The sequence below is a fragment of the Oryctolagus cuniculus genome, chromosome 6 (assembly GCF_051225735.1).
Source record: "Oryctolagus cuniculus isolate XC-2025 breed Fujian yellow rabbit chromosome 6, ASM5122573v1, whole genome shotgun sequence".
NCBI classification, from domain to species: domain Eukaryota; kingdom Metazoa; phylum Chordata; class Mammalia; order Lagomorpha; family Leporidae; genus Oryctolagus; species Oryctolagus cuniculus.
This window is the reverse complement of record NC_142872.1, coordinates 41,443,658-41,462,502: the sequence shown is the minus strand read 5'-3', so window position 1 is coordinate 41,462,502 and position 18,845 is coordinate 41,443,658. Positions and strand designations below refer to the sequence as shown.

The window sequence follows — 18,845 nt, the reverse complement described above, 5'->3', positions numbered from 1 at the left end:
GCATGCATTTAGATTGAGTATCATGAAAATTCAGAACAAAATAGAGATTTCAGCCAGGAAGCTGGAAATCTGAAAATCACAGAGCTGGTGATATTGGATCTGGGTCTTGAAGGATAGCAAGAATCTTGATAAGGGTGGAGGTGGAGTGGCAGTAAGTAAAATGTAAGATTCACGTAATATAGGTACTGCTGTCCTCCAGCTGTCTGTCTTTCCTTGACATTGTGCCTCCAGAATGAATTTCCTGCTCTGGTGGAATACTGGTGAGCATAGCTGCCTTGCAAATTTATGGCACCTCAGTGGCTCTGTTTCCCTCTGAAGTCAGTATATGGCATTCAGCTTGGTGTTACTTCACTCAGATAGACACACCGCAGGGCTTTGCATGTGACACCCTGAGATCTTCATCCCTCCCTTCTCTCACAAGCAGCCTGCCCTAGTATTCCTCCTTGTTCTCCACTCTCTTCTCAGTTTCTCTTGTCTATCTTTGTCTTGCAGGGCTTACCTTTAGCTAACTCAAGGAGTTGGGTAAGGGTGTTAAGTAGGTCCTTCTATGAGCTAGGCGTTATACTGAGTATTTCATATGGCCTATCATTTAATACTCTTGAAGAATCTTCCATGTTGGTAGGGTTATCACATTTTTACCTTAGGAATTAAAGTGGAGAGTACTAAATACCTTTTCTGCATGAGCCAGAAATGAAATGGGTGATAAAAGCATTGTTACAGACAAAAGCCCACACCTCAGTTACTTAAATAACATTTATTTCTTGCTCTTTTTGCTGTCCAGCCTGAGTTGTCTGGAAGCTGTATTTATTTTTTATTTATTTTTTGGAAGCTCCATTTACATGTAATTCTGATAACCAGGATGAATCATCGTCAGTCTCTGGAGGCAGAGGGAAAGTAAAAATATGGTCCGTTGTGCAGTGGCTTTCAAATATTAATCCACAAAAACTTTTTTCTCTCACCTCTCAATGGACATCACAAGTCCCCAGATCACATCTCCTTCGAAGGGACAGGAAAGTTCAAGCCTGTGATATGTCCTCATGATGAACTTGAAATATTTAGTGAACAGATGGTGACAACTCTATTACTCAAGGTTACCCAAAGGTGCAGGGTACTATCCAATTCCTAAACTGCTCTTGGACATGGCAACTTCTTTCCCTTATGGGATTAGATAACTAAAGTAGTAATTGCTAAGCCTTTCAAACACTTCCTTTCCTCAGGGTATTTACCTTTAAAGGCCTAACATTTGATTTTTTTTTCACATTGGGGTTGGGGGTAGGGGATGCAAACATTTGAGAGAAGGAGTAAAGATTTGCTTTTTCTCTCCTCTCTCTCTCATCTCTTCTCTCTCTCTGTCAATAGATTTAAGTTTTTAAGAACTGTTTTAGGTTCCTAGCAAAAGTGAGAGTAAAGTACAGACATTTGCCCATGTCCCCTCCCCCGACACATGCACAGCCTCTATCATCAACATTGCTACTTGAGTGGCACAATTGTTATAATCACTGAAGCCAGGGTCCATAGCATACAGTAGGGTTCACTCCTGGTGTTCACTCCTGGTGAGGAAAGCAGTAGAGAGACCCAAGATTGATGCCCTAGACATAGCTTTGTCACCAACAGGATGAATGAACTTGAACATGTCCATTCATAACTGTGGTGTTTCTACTTTTTATTTTATGAATATATGTAACCAGTAACCACTGGTGCATTAAGCCTGTGATGACAGAATAGATTGGAATTAAGTTTTGCAAAAAATAAAGGAAAAAGAAAGGAAGGATGGAGGGGGATTGAGAGATGGACAGAAGGAGGAAGGGAAGTAGGCTTATCTTCTTAGAATTGTACCTATGAAATTATGACATCTGTTCTCTTTGTATTAGTATAAATTTTAGAATAGAAAATATCCACACCTGTTTCTTGGCTACTCTTTTCCCTCTGTAAGATGGAGCTATTCCCTTATACAACTCCTCAAATCTAATATGCATGTCAACACTGTGGGGGTCTAGGGTAGAGGCTAAGCATTACCATTTCTATTAAGTTTCTGGATGGTAATGAAACTATAGATCTCCAGGCCATATTTTGCATATCAAGCCTTTTAGGACTACTATGTCTAATTCTTAGAAGTCAGCACACGTGTACTTGGTGCCCATTAAGACCTGGGAACTCAGCGAGGCATGTTGATACTGAGACACAGTTTCTGTGTGAACTAGAAATAGTTATATTCCAAAAGGGAAGCAACACAAAGGCATCATTTCAAAATAGAGTAATAACACAATTGAAATCTGTGCAAGGACAAAAAATGTCACAGAAGGAGAAGTCAAGATTTATTTGCTAGTGGAGTAGGGATGCAGATGTTGGAAAAATCACAGATCGTGTGAGAAATATTGCAAACTGTCAAATATTCTCTGTGTGGAAGAGATGTCTTAATCTCGGAGGAAAACTGAGAAGTCCTTTGTCTGAGGGAGGTCAGCTGTGGCCAGAGGAGGGGAATTATTTTGATCAGTAATGTTGAATACTTCATCTCACACCGCGATTGCTTTGTCTCTGCTTCCAGGTCTTGTGGCTGCCTGTTAGCCGCACGTTGATGAGAGACTTGCTCCCTGGCTGAAACCTAGTCTGTTTGGAAGCTGATGCAAGCAGGAAACAGCAAAGGTGGGGAGAAGGCTGCCTCTTCGCCTCGGCTCAGCCCCCGCAGGCCAGGAGCAGTGAGTCAGAAAAGGAAAAACAGGTGGGTGGGGAAAGGATGCAATCTGCATCTGCACTGGGCAGTGATTATGTTTGCTGAAAGAACACCTGAACACACCAGCTGCCTCCCTGCGGGGCAGAAGGGTCCCCAGCCCCAGAATAAAAGTGGCAGAGGCACAGAGTGGATTGTTCAGGGACTGCAGGAAGGGCAGAGGGAAGGGGCATGAGGGAACCACTAAGAGTGCTTTCTTTCTCTGGCTCATCAAAGGTTTTACTTTGAATCAGGTTTACAGTGCTGCCCCAAGGTGACCGCACCAGAGTCCTTCGGTGGATGACTTTTGGTGCCACCTTACTGTGTGACTGTAGGAAAGTCAGCCCTTCTCTGAGACTCAGTCTTTCTGTATTTGCAGCGTCTAAGGCAGCATTCATGGATATGCAATGATTTGAACAGGATTTGGTTCCCAAATTGCAATGTAGACATTTAACCCCAAAACTCACAGGTTGGAGTCCTAGGAAGGTCGAGACTTGAGTCAATTATGTTGTCTCAGAGGCAGGCCTAGTAGGAGAGCCTTAGGTCATTGGAGGTGTGCCCTCAGAAGGGAGTTCTCATAGGAGGATCAGTTACAAAAGCCGAGGGGGGCCTAGCTTCCCTCTCTCTGTTTTCTGGTTCACTGTGTGATCTTCCCCTACACTTGCTCTACCATTGCCATTTTCCTACTCCACTAGAAACCAAACCGGGAGTGCCCACTTGATTGTGGACTGTAAACCTCTTTCTTTCATGATAGCCTGTGTCAGATATTTAGTTACAGTAAGGAAAAGCTGATTGATGCCAGTGATTAGGAGCTTGGGGAATGGAAGTATTAAGGAAATCTTGGTCAAGGTGTTACGGTAACTAGGTGTACATTAGCCTGTGTGTGTAAGAAGAGCTGAAAAAAATGGGAATTTTTAAAGAAAATGGATTTTTCTGTGGTGGCAGGAGCAACAAGCCCTGAACGCAGTCCAGAAATTACATCTCAAGTAATTGCTTTTGTTCAATAACCCTGTTAGATGGATTTCAGCCCTGTCCCCGAGAGCAGCTTAGGGGCTATTAGTTTGAATAAAACCATACCAATAAGATCCTGGGAGGATTTTTTAGGGATTTACACATCTGGAATACCCCCCCCACTAGCAATCTCATCCACTTTTCTAGAAGAGGGAGAGCAAGAGGAGAACTAGGGGGATCCATACCCATATCCATAAAACAGACTGGCACTCAGTTCTTTCCTGAGATGCCCACTTGGGCTATCAGGTGGGTTTTTCTTTGTTCAAGTTTGCTACCTACTACCACTTATCACTTAGCACTACTTAGCACCACTCTGGTCTCATGTCTGAATTCTTTCATGTGTGGAGGCAAGAACCTCTGAGAAGTCACCTCTGATAGCAAAAGCATACACAGTTGTAAGGTGAAGAAGTTCTGGAAATCTGTGGGCAACTCTAGTTAATAATAATGTATTCAATACTTGAAATTTGCAAAGCATACAGATAATCAATATTCTCACCATGAGTAAAAAGCAGGAGTAGCTATGGGAGATGACAGATATGTTAATTAGCTTGATTGTGATAATTATTTCACCATAGATATGTATAACAAATCATCATGTTGTATACCTTAAGTATATACAATTTTTATTTGTCAATCAGACCTAATAAAACTAGGGAAAAGAGAATTTATGATTAAATTGTCATGTCTAAGTTTGGGAATCTTGTGATTTGAATGTCTACCAGGAATCATCCCTTCTAGTACCCCCGCTACCTGCACTTCCGCATGCAACCTGATTTGTGACAATATTAAGCAAAATCCACTCATGTAGATTTCAGAGTGTGTGTGTCTATTTAGTACAAGTTCAGACTCTTTCTTGTCTCTTTCAGGCATTTAGCTTTCCTTTCCTTTCAGAGAGGGAACTTGATACTCAACACACCATCCTCCCATACCTGGACCGCTGTAGCAGTTTTCTGATCATCCTGAAGCCACTCTTGTACCCCAGCTCTTCCTTAGTCATGTGCCCCCAAGAGCTCTTGTATAAAATAAATAAGGTGATGTCACTACTGCTTACAATGGCCTTGATATATGTGCAATAAAATCTCAGCTTTCATTGCAGCTCTACAAGATCTGTCACCATCTGATTCCTCTAGACTTGTGCAATTCCATTCTTATCCACACCCCATATTTAGCACATCCCAACCATACAGACAGTTCTGAAAATTACAAGCTTGTGCCTGCCTCAGGGCCTTTCATCTTGCTGTTTACTGCCTAGAATATTGTTCCTCCAGTTCTTTACATGTGAGCATCATACGTAGTTAGTTGTCTTTTCAAAAGATCCTTCATCACAAAGATCACCGGAGACCACATATACATCACCCTCTTATCCTTAACTTCAATTGAATTCTTTTACAACATGAGTCATGAGATATGACCCTTTGCTTCCTATGTACCATCTTCCATACATTGTAACATCTGTGAGCCAGGGGCTTCATTAGCTTTATTTATTGCCCCTAGAATAATGAACATCTCAGATAGGTGCCGAGGGCAGATGTGATGGATAAATGGGAGATGACAGAAGAAACAATGGGCAAACAGCTTCAGGGCGGAGCCAAGATGGCGGAATAGTGAGGGCGCGCACCGATAGTCCGGAAAAATTTAGTTTAATAAAAGCGGAGTTACGGTAGCCTCAGAAAAAGGATCAGGAAAAAATTGCAGAGGAAACTCTTCCGGAGCTATTCGCTGTGACTCAGAGGACCTACTGGGAGAGCAGGGTCGCCCACCACGCGGAAACCGAACCGCGGGAGCCACAGAGTCTGAGCGCCAGTGCGGGAAGGGGAGTCAATGTGACACAGACACCAGCGGGAGAGGAGGGACGCCCAGGGCTCCGAGTCCACACATCAGCACTGGAAGCGGAGGTGAGCTCAGTAACCAGAGACATTGGTGGGGAAACGGCGGACAGAATTTTAGAGGGACGTGGGTTTTGAAGTGGGAAAGTCCAACAGACTGACTACAGGAGAGAAGGAAAAATAAATAAATAAATAAATAAAAAGGTGGGGGCATACTGGTACAGACAAGTTCCACTCTCCGCCAACCTTGCAAAAGTGAGCAAGAGACAAAGAGCTGGGATATACATAATAAAAGGGGAGAGTTAAGGCTACAATTCAGTAGCCTAGGCAACCCAGTGGGAGTCCGCAGGAGAAACCAAGCCTGCACAGACTCTGGGTAGAAGCCAGAGATTGGAAGCTAAATACCATCCATTCTGCTCAGCCTTGCAGTATTACCTACCTCCTGAACAAAAAATAAAATAAATAAATGAATAAATAAATAAAGAGAGATTTACCACGCATAACCTGAGGGTGTCACCTTTGCACACCTGTAACCCTGAAGAACCAAGCAGAGCTCTCAGGCCACACTCATCTCAAGCCTCCAAGGCTCCTCCAACAGCAGGCAGTCCACTTAACACGGACATAGTATAATAATAATAATAATAATAATAATAAACCTCACAGTGAGGGAAACAGAATTAACCATGCCAAGCAATAAACACAGAAATCGAGGGAACAAGATCAACGATGACATTATGATGCCTCCAAATAAACAAAACACCCCAAGACAAGATTATGAAGATGATGAGATAGAAGAAATGCAAGATACAGATTTCAAAAAATTTATGATAAGAACATTTAGAAGTTTTCAAAAGAAAATCCTTGAACTACAGAAATCCTTATTGGACAGGATTGAGAATCTCTCTCATGAAAATGAAATTTTAAGGAAGAATCAAAATGAAACGCAGAAACTAGTAGAACAGGAAAGTGTGATAGTGAAGAGAAATAAAAATGAAATGAAGAGCTCAATAGATCAAATGAAAAACACATTAGAGAGCCTTAAAAACAGAATGGGTGAAGCAGAAGAGAGAATATCGGACTTAGAAGACAGAGAACAGGAAAGGATACAGTCAAACCAAAGAAAAGAAGAGGAAATTAGAAATCTAAAAAATAATGTTGGGAATCTACAGGATACTATTAAAAAAACCAACATTCGGGTTCTAGGAGTTCCTGAAGGCATGGAGAGAGAGAAAGGATTAGAAGGCCTTTTTAGTGAGATACTAGCAGAGAACTTTCCGGGTTTGGAGAAGGACAGAGGCATCCTAGTACAGGAAGCTCATAGAACCCCCAGTAAACATGACCAAAAGAGATCCTCACCATGACACGTTGTAATTAAACTCACCACAGTGAAACATAAAGAAAAGATCCTAAAATGTGCAAGAGAGAAACGTCAGATTACTCTCAGAGGATCTCCAATCAGACTCACAGCAGACTTCTCATCAGAAACACTACAGGCTAGGAGGGAATGGCGAGACATAGCACAGGTGCTAAGAGAGAAAAATTGCCAGCCCAGAATATTATATCCTGCTAAGCTCTCATTTGTGAATGAAGGTGAAATAAAGACCTTTCATAGCAAACAGAAATTGAAAGACTTTGTGGCCACTCGTCTGGCCCTGCAAAAGATACTTAAAGATGTGCTACACTCAGAAACACAGAAACACGACCATCAATATGAAAGAAGGGAAAGGAAAAACACCTACCAGTAAAAGAGCATGGGAAGCTCAAAGCATATACTAGAAAATATCTCCGGGAAAATGGCAGGGCAAAGTCACTATGTATCAATAGTCACATTAAATGTGAATGGCCTGAACTGTCCAGTAAAAAGACACAGACTGGCTGACTGGCTTAAGGAACAACACCCAGCTATTTGTTGCCTACAAGAAACACATTTCTCTAACAAAGATGCATGCAGACTGAAAGTGAAAGGTTGGAAAAAGATATTCCATGCCAACAAAAAACAAAAAAAAAGCAGGTGTAGCCATATTAATATCAGACAAAATAAACTTTAATACAAAAACTGTTAAGAGAGACAAAGAGGGGCACTATATAATGATTAAGGGTTCAATTCAACAGGAAGATGTAACTAGTATAAATGTATATGCACCTAATTACAGGGCACCAGTCTATTTAAAAGATATGTTAAGGGACTTAAAGGGAGACTTAGATTCCAATACAATAGTACTGGGGGACTTCAATACTCCACTCTCAGAAATAGATAGATCATCCAGACAGAAGATCAACAAGTAGGCTGGCGCCGCGGCTCACTAGGCTAATCCTCTGCCTTGCGGCACCAGCACACCGGGTTCTAGTCCCGGTCGGGGCGCCGGATTCTGTCCCAGTTGCCCCTCTTCCAGGCCAGCTCTCTGCTGTGGCCCAGGAGTGCAGTGGAGGATGGCCCAAGTGCTTGGGCCCTGCACCCCAAGGGAGACCAGGAGAAGTACCTGGCTCCTGCCATCGGATCAGCGCGGTGCGCTGGCCAGAGCACGCCGGCCGTGGCAGCCATTGGAGGGTGAACCAACGGCAAAGGAAGACCTTTCTCTCTGTCTCTCTCTCTCACTATCCACTCTGCCTGTCAAAAAAAAAATCAACAAGGAAACAGCAGATTTAATCGACCTATTACCCAAATGGATATAACAGATATCTACAGAACTTTCAATCCTACATCTAAAGACTTTACATTCTTCTCAGCAGTGCATGGAACCTTCTCTAGGATTGATCACATACTAGGTCATAAAGCAAGTCTCAGCAAATTTAAAAGAATTAGAATCATACCATGCAGCTTCTCAGACCACAGTGGAATGAAGCTGGAAATTAGCAACTCAGAAAACCCCAGAAAGTATGCAAGCACATGGAGACTGAACAACATGCTCCTGAATGAACACTGGGTCATTCAAGAAATCAAAAGAGAAATCAGAAACTTTCTGGAAGTAAATGAGGATAACAATACAACATATCAAAACTTATGGGATACGGCAAAAGCAGTATTGAGAGGCAAGTTTATAGCAATAGGGGCCTATATCAAGAAATTGGAAAGGCACCAAATAAATGAGCTTTCAGCGCATCTCAAGGACCTAGAAAATTTGCAGCAAACCAGACCCAAATCTAGTAGGAGAAGAGAAATAATTAAAATCAGAGAAGAAATTAACAGGATTGAATCCAAAAAAACATTACAAAAAATCAGCCAAGTGAAGAGCTGGTTTTTTGAAAAAATAAACAAAATTGACACCCCATTGGCCCAACTAACTAAAAAAAGAAGAGAAAAGACCCAAATCAATAAAATCAGAGATGAAAAAGGAAACATAACAGCAGAAACCACAGAAATAAAAAGAATCATCAGAAATTACTACAAGGACCTGTATGCCAGCAAACAAGAAAATCTATCAGAAATGGATAGATTCCTGGACACATGCAAGCTACCTAAATTGAACCATGAAGACATAGAAAACCTAAATAGACCCATAACTGAAACAGAATTTGAAACCGTAATAAAGGCCCTCCCAACAAAGAAAAGCCCAGGACCAGATGGATTCACTACTGAATTCTACCAGACATTTAAAGAAGAACTGATTCCATTACTTCTCAAACTATTCAGAACAATCGAAAAAGATGGAATCCTCCCAAATTCTTTCTATGAAGCCAGCATCACCTTAATCCCTAAGCCAGAGAAAGATGCAGCACTGAAAGAAAATTATAGACCAATATCCCTGATGAACATAGATGCAAAAATCCTCAATAAAATTCTTGCCAATAGAATACAACAACACATCAGGAAAATCATCCACCCAGACCAAGTGGGATTTATCCCTGGTATGCAGGGATGGTTCAACATTCGCAAATCAATCAATGTGTTCACCACATTAACAGACTGCAGAAGAAAAACCATATGATTATCTCAATAGATGCAGAGAAAGCATTCGATAAAATTCAACACATTTCATGATAAAAACTCTAAGCAAATTGGGTATAGAAGGAACAGTCCTCAATATAATGAAAGCAATTTATGAAAAGCCCACAGCCAGCATCCTATTGAATGGGGAAAGGTTGGAAGCATTTCCACTGAGATCTGGCACCAGACAGGGATGCCCACTCTCACCACTGCTATTTAACATAGTTCTGGAAGTTTTAGCCAGAGCCATCAAACAAGAAAAAGAAATTAAAGGAATACAAATTGAGAAGGAAGAAGTCAAACTATCCCTCTTTGCAGACGATGTGATTCTTTACGTAGGGGATCCAAAGAACTCTACTAAGAGACTATTGGAACTCATAGAAGAGTTTGGCAAAGTGGCAGGATATAAAATCAATGCACAAAAATCAACAGCCTTTGTATACACAAGCAATGCCATGGCTGAGAAAGAACTGCTAAGATCAATCCCATTCACAAAAGCTACAAAAAGAATCAAATACCTTGGGATAAACTTAACCAAGGACGTTAAAGATCTCTACGATGAGAATTACAAAATCTTAAAGAAAGAAATAGAAGAGGATACCAAAAAAATGGAAAAATCTTCCATGCTCATGGATTGCAAGAATCAACATCATCAAAATGTCCATTTTCCCAAAAGCAATTTATAGATTCAATACAATACCAATCAAGATACCAAAGACATTCTTCGCAGATCTAGAAAAAATGATGCTGAAATTCATATGGAGGCACAAGAGACCTCGAATAGCTAAAGCAATCTTGTACAACAAAAACAAAGCTGGAGGCATCACAATACCAGATTTCAGGACATACTACAGGGCAGTTGTAATCAAAACAGCATGGTACTGGTACAGAAACAGATGGATAGACCATTGGAACAGAATTGAAACACCAGAAATCAACCCAAACATCTACAGCCAACTCATATTTGATCAAGGATCTAAAACCAATTCCTGGAGCAAGGACAGTCTATTCAATAAATGGTGCTGGGAAAACTGGATTTCCACGTGCAGAAGCATGAAGCAAGACCCCTACCTTACACCTTACACAAAAATCCACTCAACGTGGATTAAAGACCTAAATCTATGACCTGACACCATCAAGTTATTAGAGAACATTGGAGAAACCCTTCAAGATATTGGCACAGGCAAAGAATTTCTGGAAAAGACCCGGGAGGCACAGGCAGTCAAAGCCAAAATCAACTATTGGGATTGCAGGCGTACACCTTCCGGATAGGTTAACGCCGGCGAGACCTCGGAGACACCAGACGCGTTTATCGGCTTTTCAGCTTCCACTTTATTTTTCAGCAGACTCGCGTTACATGTCGCGAACGCCCGCCCTGTTACCGGCATTCATTCACAACTCCTTCATTCACCACTCCCGCTTACTACTTGCGTTCATTCACAGCTCCCGCCTGTTACCGGCGTTCATTCATTACTCCCGCCTGTTTCCAGCGTTCATTCATAACTCCCGCCTGTTACCGGCGTTCATTCATTACTCCGCCTTTTACCAGCGTTCATTCATTCACCCGTCTTTTACCAGCGTTCATTCATTCACTCCGCCTTTTACCAGCATTCATTCACTCCTCCGTCTTTTACCAGCCTTCATTCATTCCTCCGTCTTTTACCAGCGTTCATTCACTACCCCCGCCCACCGTCCACCTATTTATGTATATCATTCACGGAAAACATGTTACCAACTAAGTGTGGGAAACATGCAATAACAGGATGCTTAAAGTCAAAACAGGATCTTGCAATTAGCAACGGGCAGGGTGGAAAAAGCCCAGCACTAAACTTCTTGTGCTTGTACATGTCGGGAGGGTCACAGCTGGCCAGGCTGTCCCGTTCCGCGACATCTCCCCCTTATTTCTTTGCAAAATGGAGTGGTACTGTGCCTGTCTTAGGTGACCAAGAGCATCTATCAGGCTTACCCGTCATTGGCACATGAACATGAGGTGTGGAGAGAGCGTTCATGCCCTGTCTTAGGTTGCCTTGAAGACCTCTCAGAACTTACCCGTCTTTGACTACCATTCCAGCAGATTCAGCCACACCTGAATCTGTCCATTTTGCATGGGGTACTGGTTATTGAATATTAGCTGGCTTGTTTAACCACCATTTGCGTATTAACAGCCCTTGCAAGATCCGAACAATAATTGATCCTGTTATTAACATGCTACCCAAAAGACGGGACTGATTAGCGGCAAATGAAAAGTGGTTGTAACACAAACTGCAGTAGATCGAATAACACAGGGTATGCCAACCAGGCCTAATCTTGCAATAAATCCGTTCATTAACAGCTGAATAGCAGTATATCATCAAGTGCCTGGGCGGTAAATCTTGTGATGCTATCAAGTATGGACAGTGTGGAGGTTTGGCTCACGGCCATGCCAATAGCGGCCTAACAAGCTGATAACGCCGCAATTACTGCAACAACGACCACGGTGACTCCAAAGTCTCTCCTGTGTTGAACAGCCATAGAGAAGTCCTTCTCAGGCAAATACACAACTGGAGAGGGAGAGGTAGGGCTCTCAAGAGACCCCAATACTCATCCAGCTTGGCCATCGTCGGTGACAGTGGTGTCATTATTAGTAGGAGTAGGATCACGATCATCTTGCCACTCTATTGTTCTTGTCCGTCTTTCTGGAGTCCAGATTGGATTTTTTTTTTCCTGTGGGAGAAAACAAACAGCGCCTCATACCCTTCTTATTAAAGGGTATGGGCCTTTCCATTTGTTATCTTGTGGGTCTTTCCACATAATCATTTTTCTAACGTGTGGCTGAACTTCTGTCGGTTCATAGGGTTTATTACTATTGGGGGTCTGTTCTGAGATTACATGACGTTCTGCCGGGGTGAGACCATCAGCTTTTTTATTTAAAAAATTTATGGTAAGTAAGGCAAGGTTGAGAATGTCTTTAGGGGAACGGGATAGTGCCCCTATTCCCCCTTTTTGTTTTAATACAAAGTTTTTCAGATACAGATTAGTGCGTTCCACAACGGCTTGTCCAGTAGGGTTATATGGGATGCCGGTTAAATGAGAGATATGAAAAGTTGCTAAAAACTCAGCAAAAACCTTAGAAGTATAAGCAGGTCCATTATCAGTTTTTATTATATTAGAAATTCCCCAAGAAGCAAAACATTGTAGCATATGTTGCATTACATGGGAAGTGGACTCTTTGGCGGCGGCGGTAGCCGCCGTAACATGGACACAGGATAGCTTGCCAAAGGCAGGGATATGAGTTACATCCATTTGCCAAATGTGACATGGATAAAGGCCCCGGGGATTAGCTCCAGTGGGCATAATAACAGGCTGATGAATAACACATTTTTCGCAATTTTGGACAATAGATTTAGCTTTACGAATAGGGATATTAAACCTCATACTTAAGGTCTTACTATTAACATGCCAAAGTTTGTGATATGCTGTTGCCTGTTCCATGGCAGTGCAAGCTAAAAGGAAGTGGGAATGTTGATCGGCAAGGGCATTTCCCGCGGTGAGAGGACCTGGCAGGGAGGTATGTGCTCTAATATGGGTGATAAAAATGGGATCTGATCTCCTAAATAAAGCGTGCTGAACAAGCTCAAATAAGGAAACACTGTAGAACTTTTGGATATAATGAAGGGGAGCCTAGCCTCTTAACAGCATTAACAACATATAAGCTATCAGAAACGATATAAGAGGACCCTCAACCATATTTAATAACTTAGCCACTACAGCTAGCTCTGCATGTTGAGGTGAGGGAGATGCAGTAACTGCATGATGCACCTGATGGGATAATGGTTATCTACACTTATGTCAAGGGTGATGGTGATGTGGGACCATTGCCAAGTTTCCTTAGCCCACTCCTGAATGACTACAGACTCTAACGGAAGAATGCAGGACTGTGGTCTTCTCCCTGCAATTTCTACGACTCGGTGGATGGCCTGTAAAACTAAATTTCCCATAGCCTCCGCATAGGAGGTAATAGATCTGGGCATATGGTTATGTGGGTATATAAACAACAATGGTCCTTCTTGCCAGAGTAAAGCATAGGGATAATGACTTTGTATGAACACCAAAATATTTAAGGGCATAGTGGGGTCACACCGCTGCATAGCGGTGCTCTTAAGGCGCTGTTCAAAATTTTTTAATACTGCTTTTGCCTCCTTTGTAAGTTGTCTGGGTGAATTTAGGCATGCATCGCCTTCCAGAAGTCGGAACAAAGGGTGCATTTCTTCAGTAGTCATTTTACAATAAGGCCGAATCCAGTTTAAATTTCCACACAATTTTTGTAAGTCATTTAAGGTTTTAACATGATGAGTGGAGATGATGGGGGTTAAAGAACTCTGCCCAATTTGGTTTCAGGCGCCGCGGTGGGTGGGGAGTTGAATCCCCAGTATTTATAAAAAAAGCGGCTTCATCGTCATTACGAGCACTTTCGTTTTCAAGCATTTGCCTTCTAGTCTGTTTCTCTGGCCCAGACTCTAAAACTATGGGCCTCATCTCGCTGGAAGCATTGACGGCAAAACAGCAACAGCGCATAGGATGACAGGGTGGTTCGTAAGGAGGAGCGGAGGGCATTAAGGGCAACTCCGGGTATAGTGGAAGCGATCCCAGCGTCTGCGGATGTTTCGCTTTTGGTCGGGCTCCTCCACTTGCTTCCATCCTTTGTTCCTCTATACTATCTCCTTTTTCGCTACTATCATGGGAGTCTTCGCTGAGCTCCTCCAGTAGTTCGGAGCCTTCATCTAAGAGTTCCCCGATCTGGTCATCCTCCGACCGTAAAGCAGTATCTATCAGATACCACAAGCGGATCACTCCCTCCGCGACTCCAGCGTTTCGCAATTCACGTCCCACCCGTCTCCACCGAACCTGTGATAAATCTCCTTCTTCAACAAACCAAGGACAAGTTTTATATAGTATCCTCGTAAAATTGCACACAGCTACACTCTTTACGGGCGTCCCCGTTGCCTTTAAAAGGCGGCTAATCAATAGGTGCATTTTCGTGGTGGACTGTGTGTTCCCCATTGTACCACGGTATTCCTAGGCTTTTTCCCCTAGACTCCCGTCTATAGACGTTTTTTTTCTTACCTTCTTTCCGCGTCGCAGCGATCCGAGTCACGGCACCAGTTGCAGGCGTACACCTTCCGGATAGGTTAACGCCGGCGAGACCTCGGAGACACCAGACGCGTTTATCGGCTTTTCAGCTTCCACTTTATTTTTCAGCAGACTCGCGTTACATGTCGCGAACGCCCGCCCTGTTACCGGCATTCATTCACAACTCCTTCATTCACCACTCCCGCTTACTACTTGCGTTCATTCACAGCTCCCGCCTGTTACCGGCGTTCATTCATTACTCCCGCCTGTTTCCAGCGTTCATTCATAACTCCCGCCTGTTACCGGCGTTCATTCATTACTCCGCCTTTTACCAGCGTTCATTCATTCACCCGTCTTTTACCAGCGTTCATTCATTCACTCCGCCTTTTACCAGCATTCATTCACTCCTCCGTCTTTTACCAGCCTTCATTCATTCCTCCGTCTTTTACCAGCGTTCATTCACTACCCCGTCTTTTACCAGCGTTCATTCACTACCCCCGCCCACCGTCCACCTATTTATGTATATCATTCACGGAAAACATGTTACCAACTAAGTGTGGGAAACATGCAATAACAGGATGCTTAAAGTCAAAACAGGATCTTGCAATTAGCAACGGGCAGGGTGGAAAAAGCCCAGCACTAAACTTCTTGTGCTTGTACATGTCGGGAGGGTCACAGCTGGCCAGGCTGTCCCGTTCCGCGACATGGGATTGCATCAAATTGAGAAGTTTCTATACTGCAAAAGAAACAGTCAGGAGAGTGAAGAGACAACTGACAGAATGGGAAAAAATATTTGCAAACTATGCAACAGATAAAGGGTTAATAACCAGAATCTACAAAGAGATCAAGAAACTCCACAACATCAAAACCAACAACCCACTTAAGAGATGGGCCAAGGACCTCAATAGACATTTTTCAAAAGAGGAAATCCAAATGGCCAACAGACACATGAAAAAATGTTCAAGGTCACTAGCAATCAGGGAAATGCAAATCAAAACCCCAATGAGGTTTCACCTCTCCCTGGTTAGAATGGCTCACATACAGAAATCTACCAACAACAGATGCTGGCGAGGATGTAGGGAAAAAGGGACACTAAACCACTGTTGGTGGGAATGCAAACTGGTCAAGCCACTATGGAAGTCAGTCTGGAGATTCCTCAGAAACCTGAATATAACCCTACCATTCAACCCAGCCATCCCACTCCTTGGGATTTACGCAAAGGAATTTAAATTGGCAAACAAAAAAGCGGTCTGCACCCTAATGTTTATTGCAGCACAATTCACAATAGCCAAGACCTGGAACCAACCTAAATGCCCATCAATGGTAGACTGGATAAAGAAATTATGGGATATGTATTCTTTAGAATACTATACCGCAGTAAGAAACAACGAAATCCAGTCATTTGCAACAAAATGGAGGAATCTGGAACACATCATGCTGAGTGAAATAAGCCAGTCCCAAAGGGACAAATACCATATGTTCTCCCTGATCAGTGACAACTGACTGAACACCAAAAAGGAAACCTCCTGAAGTGAAATGGACACTATGAGAAACGGTGACTTGATCAGCATAGCCCTGACTGTTAATGAACAACTTAATACATTATCGCTCTTAGTAGTTTTTTTTGTCTGCTGTACTTAATATGACTGGTTTAATTCTGTAATTAATACACAGTTATTCTTAAGTGTTGAAATTTAACTGAAATGTGATCCCTGTTAAACATAAGAGTGGGAATAAGAGAGGGAAGAGATGTACAATTTGGGACATGCTCAGGCTGACTTGCCCCAAATAGTAGAGTTAGAAACATACTAGGGGACTCCAATTCAATCCCATCAAGGTGGCATGTACCAATACCATCTCACTAGTCCAATTGATCAATTTCAGTTCACAATTGATCATAATGAAAGGACTAAGAGTCAAAGGGAGCACATAAACAAGTCTAGTACCTGCTAATACTAACTGATAGAATAAATAAAGGGGAGAGTGATCCAACATGGGAAGCAAGATACTCAGCAAACTCATAGAATGGTGGATGTCCTAAACAGCACTCTGGCCTCAGAATCAGCCCTAAAGGCATTCGGATCTGGCTGAAAAGCCCATGAGAGTATTTCAGGCATGGAAAGCCAAGACACTCTGGCAAAAAAAAAAAAAAAAAAAAAAAAAAAAAAAAAACCACCACCTAAATGAAAGATCTCTGTGAGTGAGATCCCAGTGGAAAGAACAGGTCTTCAAAGAAGGAGGTACCTTTCTCTGAAGGGAGGAGAGAACCTCCATTTGACTATGACCTTGTCTAAACAAGATAAGAGTCGGAGAACTCAAGGGCTTCCATAGCCTTAGAAACTCATGACTGGAGCATAGGGAGATTACTGATGCCATAGACAGGAGTGTCAATTTGTAAAGTCAACAACAGGAGTCACTGTGCACTTACTCCTCATGTAGGATCCCTTAGCGTGCTGTACATTGAGACTTAATGCTATAACGAGTACTCAAACAGTATATTTCACTTTGTGTTTCTATGGGGGTGCAAACTGTTGAAAGCTTTACTTAATGTATACTAAACTGATCTTCTGTAAAAAAAAAAAGAAGAAATTATCAATTCCCAACTTGACTCTCACTGGGATTAAACATGACAATAGGTCTGATCTGATTTCATCATCATTTAAAAAATCATCTATTATTTTTCACTTTATGTTTCTGTGTGGGAGCAAACTGTTGAAATCCTTACTTAATGTATACTAAGCTGATCTTCTGTATATTAAGATAATCGAAAATGAATCTTGATGTGAATGGAAGGGGAGAGGGATTGGGAGAGGGGAGGGTTGCGGGTGGGAGGGACGTTATGGGGGAGAAGCCATTGTAATCCATAAGCTGTACTTTGGAAATTTATATTCATTAAATAAAAGTTAAAAAAAAAAAGAAACAATGGGCAAAAGGAATACATTAAAAAGAGAGCAAAAAAGGGTGATGGAGCAGGAGAATGTGAAATACATATTATAGACCAAATATGGTCCTAGAATTTTTTCATTTTTACCCTTGTGATGTTATTTATCACAACCAACAAACGTTAATGGAGAAACCCTCTATATAAACTTGAAATCCAGTCCTTTTTGACTCCAAAATAATTCAGGATAGTTGATCAAGTTGTTGGAAAACTCTGAACACAGGTGTAGTACAAAACCACCTAAGTAGTTAATTTTAGTCATAGGAGGAAGGAAAATGCCTCCAATTCCCCAAGTGGTAGAAATGACTTCTAGCTCCAGAATGTCTCCTTTTACCACACTCCTTCAGAGCCAAAGGCTTTGATCCTTCTTTTAAAGCAAACCCATCTGAGAGGACTGAGGCTTGCAGCTCTTGTGTTTTCTTTGATATCTCTTCATAAATAATATTAGCATCATGTGTAGCTGGAAGATTTAAATGTGTGTTGACAGATGAGAAGTGCAGACAGAGGGGCAGGCCCTCAAAGACACTGTGAAGTAGCAATTCTCAACCCTGGTTGCACATTGAAGGCCCTGGGAAGAATTCCAAAGTATTCACATCCAGACGCATTCCAAGTTTCTGATTTAGTCAAGCTGGGGGGAGGGGGGTCTTTTTTACAAAGGTTTTTTGAAAACCAGAGTTGAGAGAAGGATCTAAAGAGAGGGAGAGCCCCAGGAAGCTGTAGCGTTTCCAAAGCATTCTCCTCCTTTATTTAGGACTTTATGCTGATGTTTGCCAGGCAGTTGAAAATCACTGAAATGGGAGAAGGAGCTGTAGGCGACAAGTCCTCCACCCTGAAGTCCTTACAATATTAACAAGGATGGACAGCAGGTATTACTGAAGCATCAAACAAATGATAGCAGTTTACAACAGGGTTTCCCAGTCTCAGCACCACTGACATTTTATGCCAGATCATTTTGAGTTGTGGAAGTAGGATTCTACCCACTGGATTCCAGTAGCTCCTCCTCCCTGTTATGACAACTAAAAATTACCTGATTAATTTTGAAGCCATAAAATCCCTCCCTTCTGACTTAAAATATTGTGGTTATAAGATGATACAAAACCTTGTGCTGATAGATCAATTTAGCTAAATCAAGGACTGATTATATACTTTCTGATTATGAGAGGAGACTCTCATTTTCCATGGGCTCCTGGGGAAGAAGCCCAAAGCCCTGAAGACAGAATCCTAGTGGTGGTACAGTCTACAGTAGGGGATACACGAATGGAAGCTTCTGTTGGTTGAACACCCATTGCCTTGACCTTGACAGCTGGGGTGACTTCCATGATTGGA

The 18,845-nt window shown here is 42.2% G+C and overlaps 1 long non-coding RNA gene across 1 annotated transcript in view; it reads left to right on the top strand.

Annotated features, from left to right (window-relative positions):
- Nucleotides 1–4,713, top strand: part of LOC138850202 (uncharacterized) — a 245,213-nt gene extending 240,500 nt beyond the window's left edge. Inside the window, exons 3-4 of the long non-coding RNA XR_016236382.1 lie at nucleotides 2,546–2,719; nucleotides 4,585–4,713. This is a non-coding gene — a long non-coding RNA (uncharacterized LOC138850202). The remainder of the gene's footprint in view (nucleotides 1–2,545; nucleotides 2,720–4,584) is intronic.
- The last annotated feature ends 14,132 nt before the right edge of the window (nucleotides 4,714–18,845 follow it).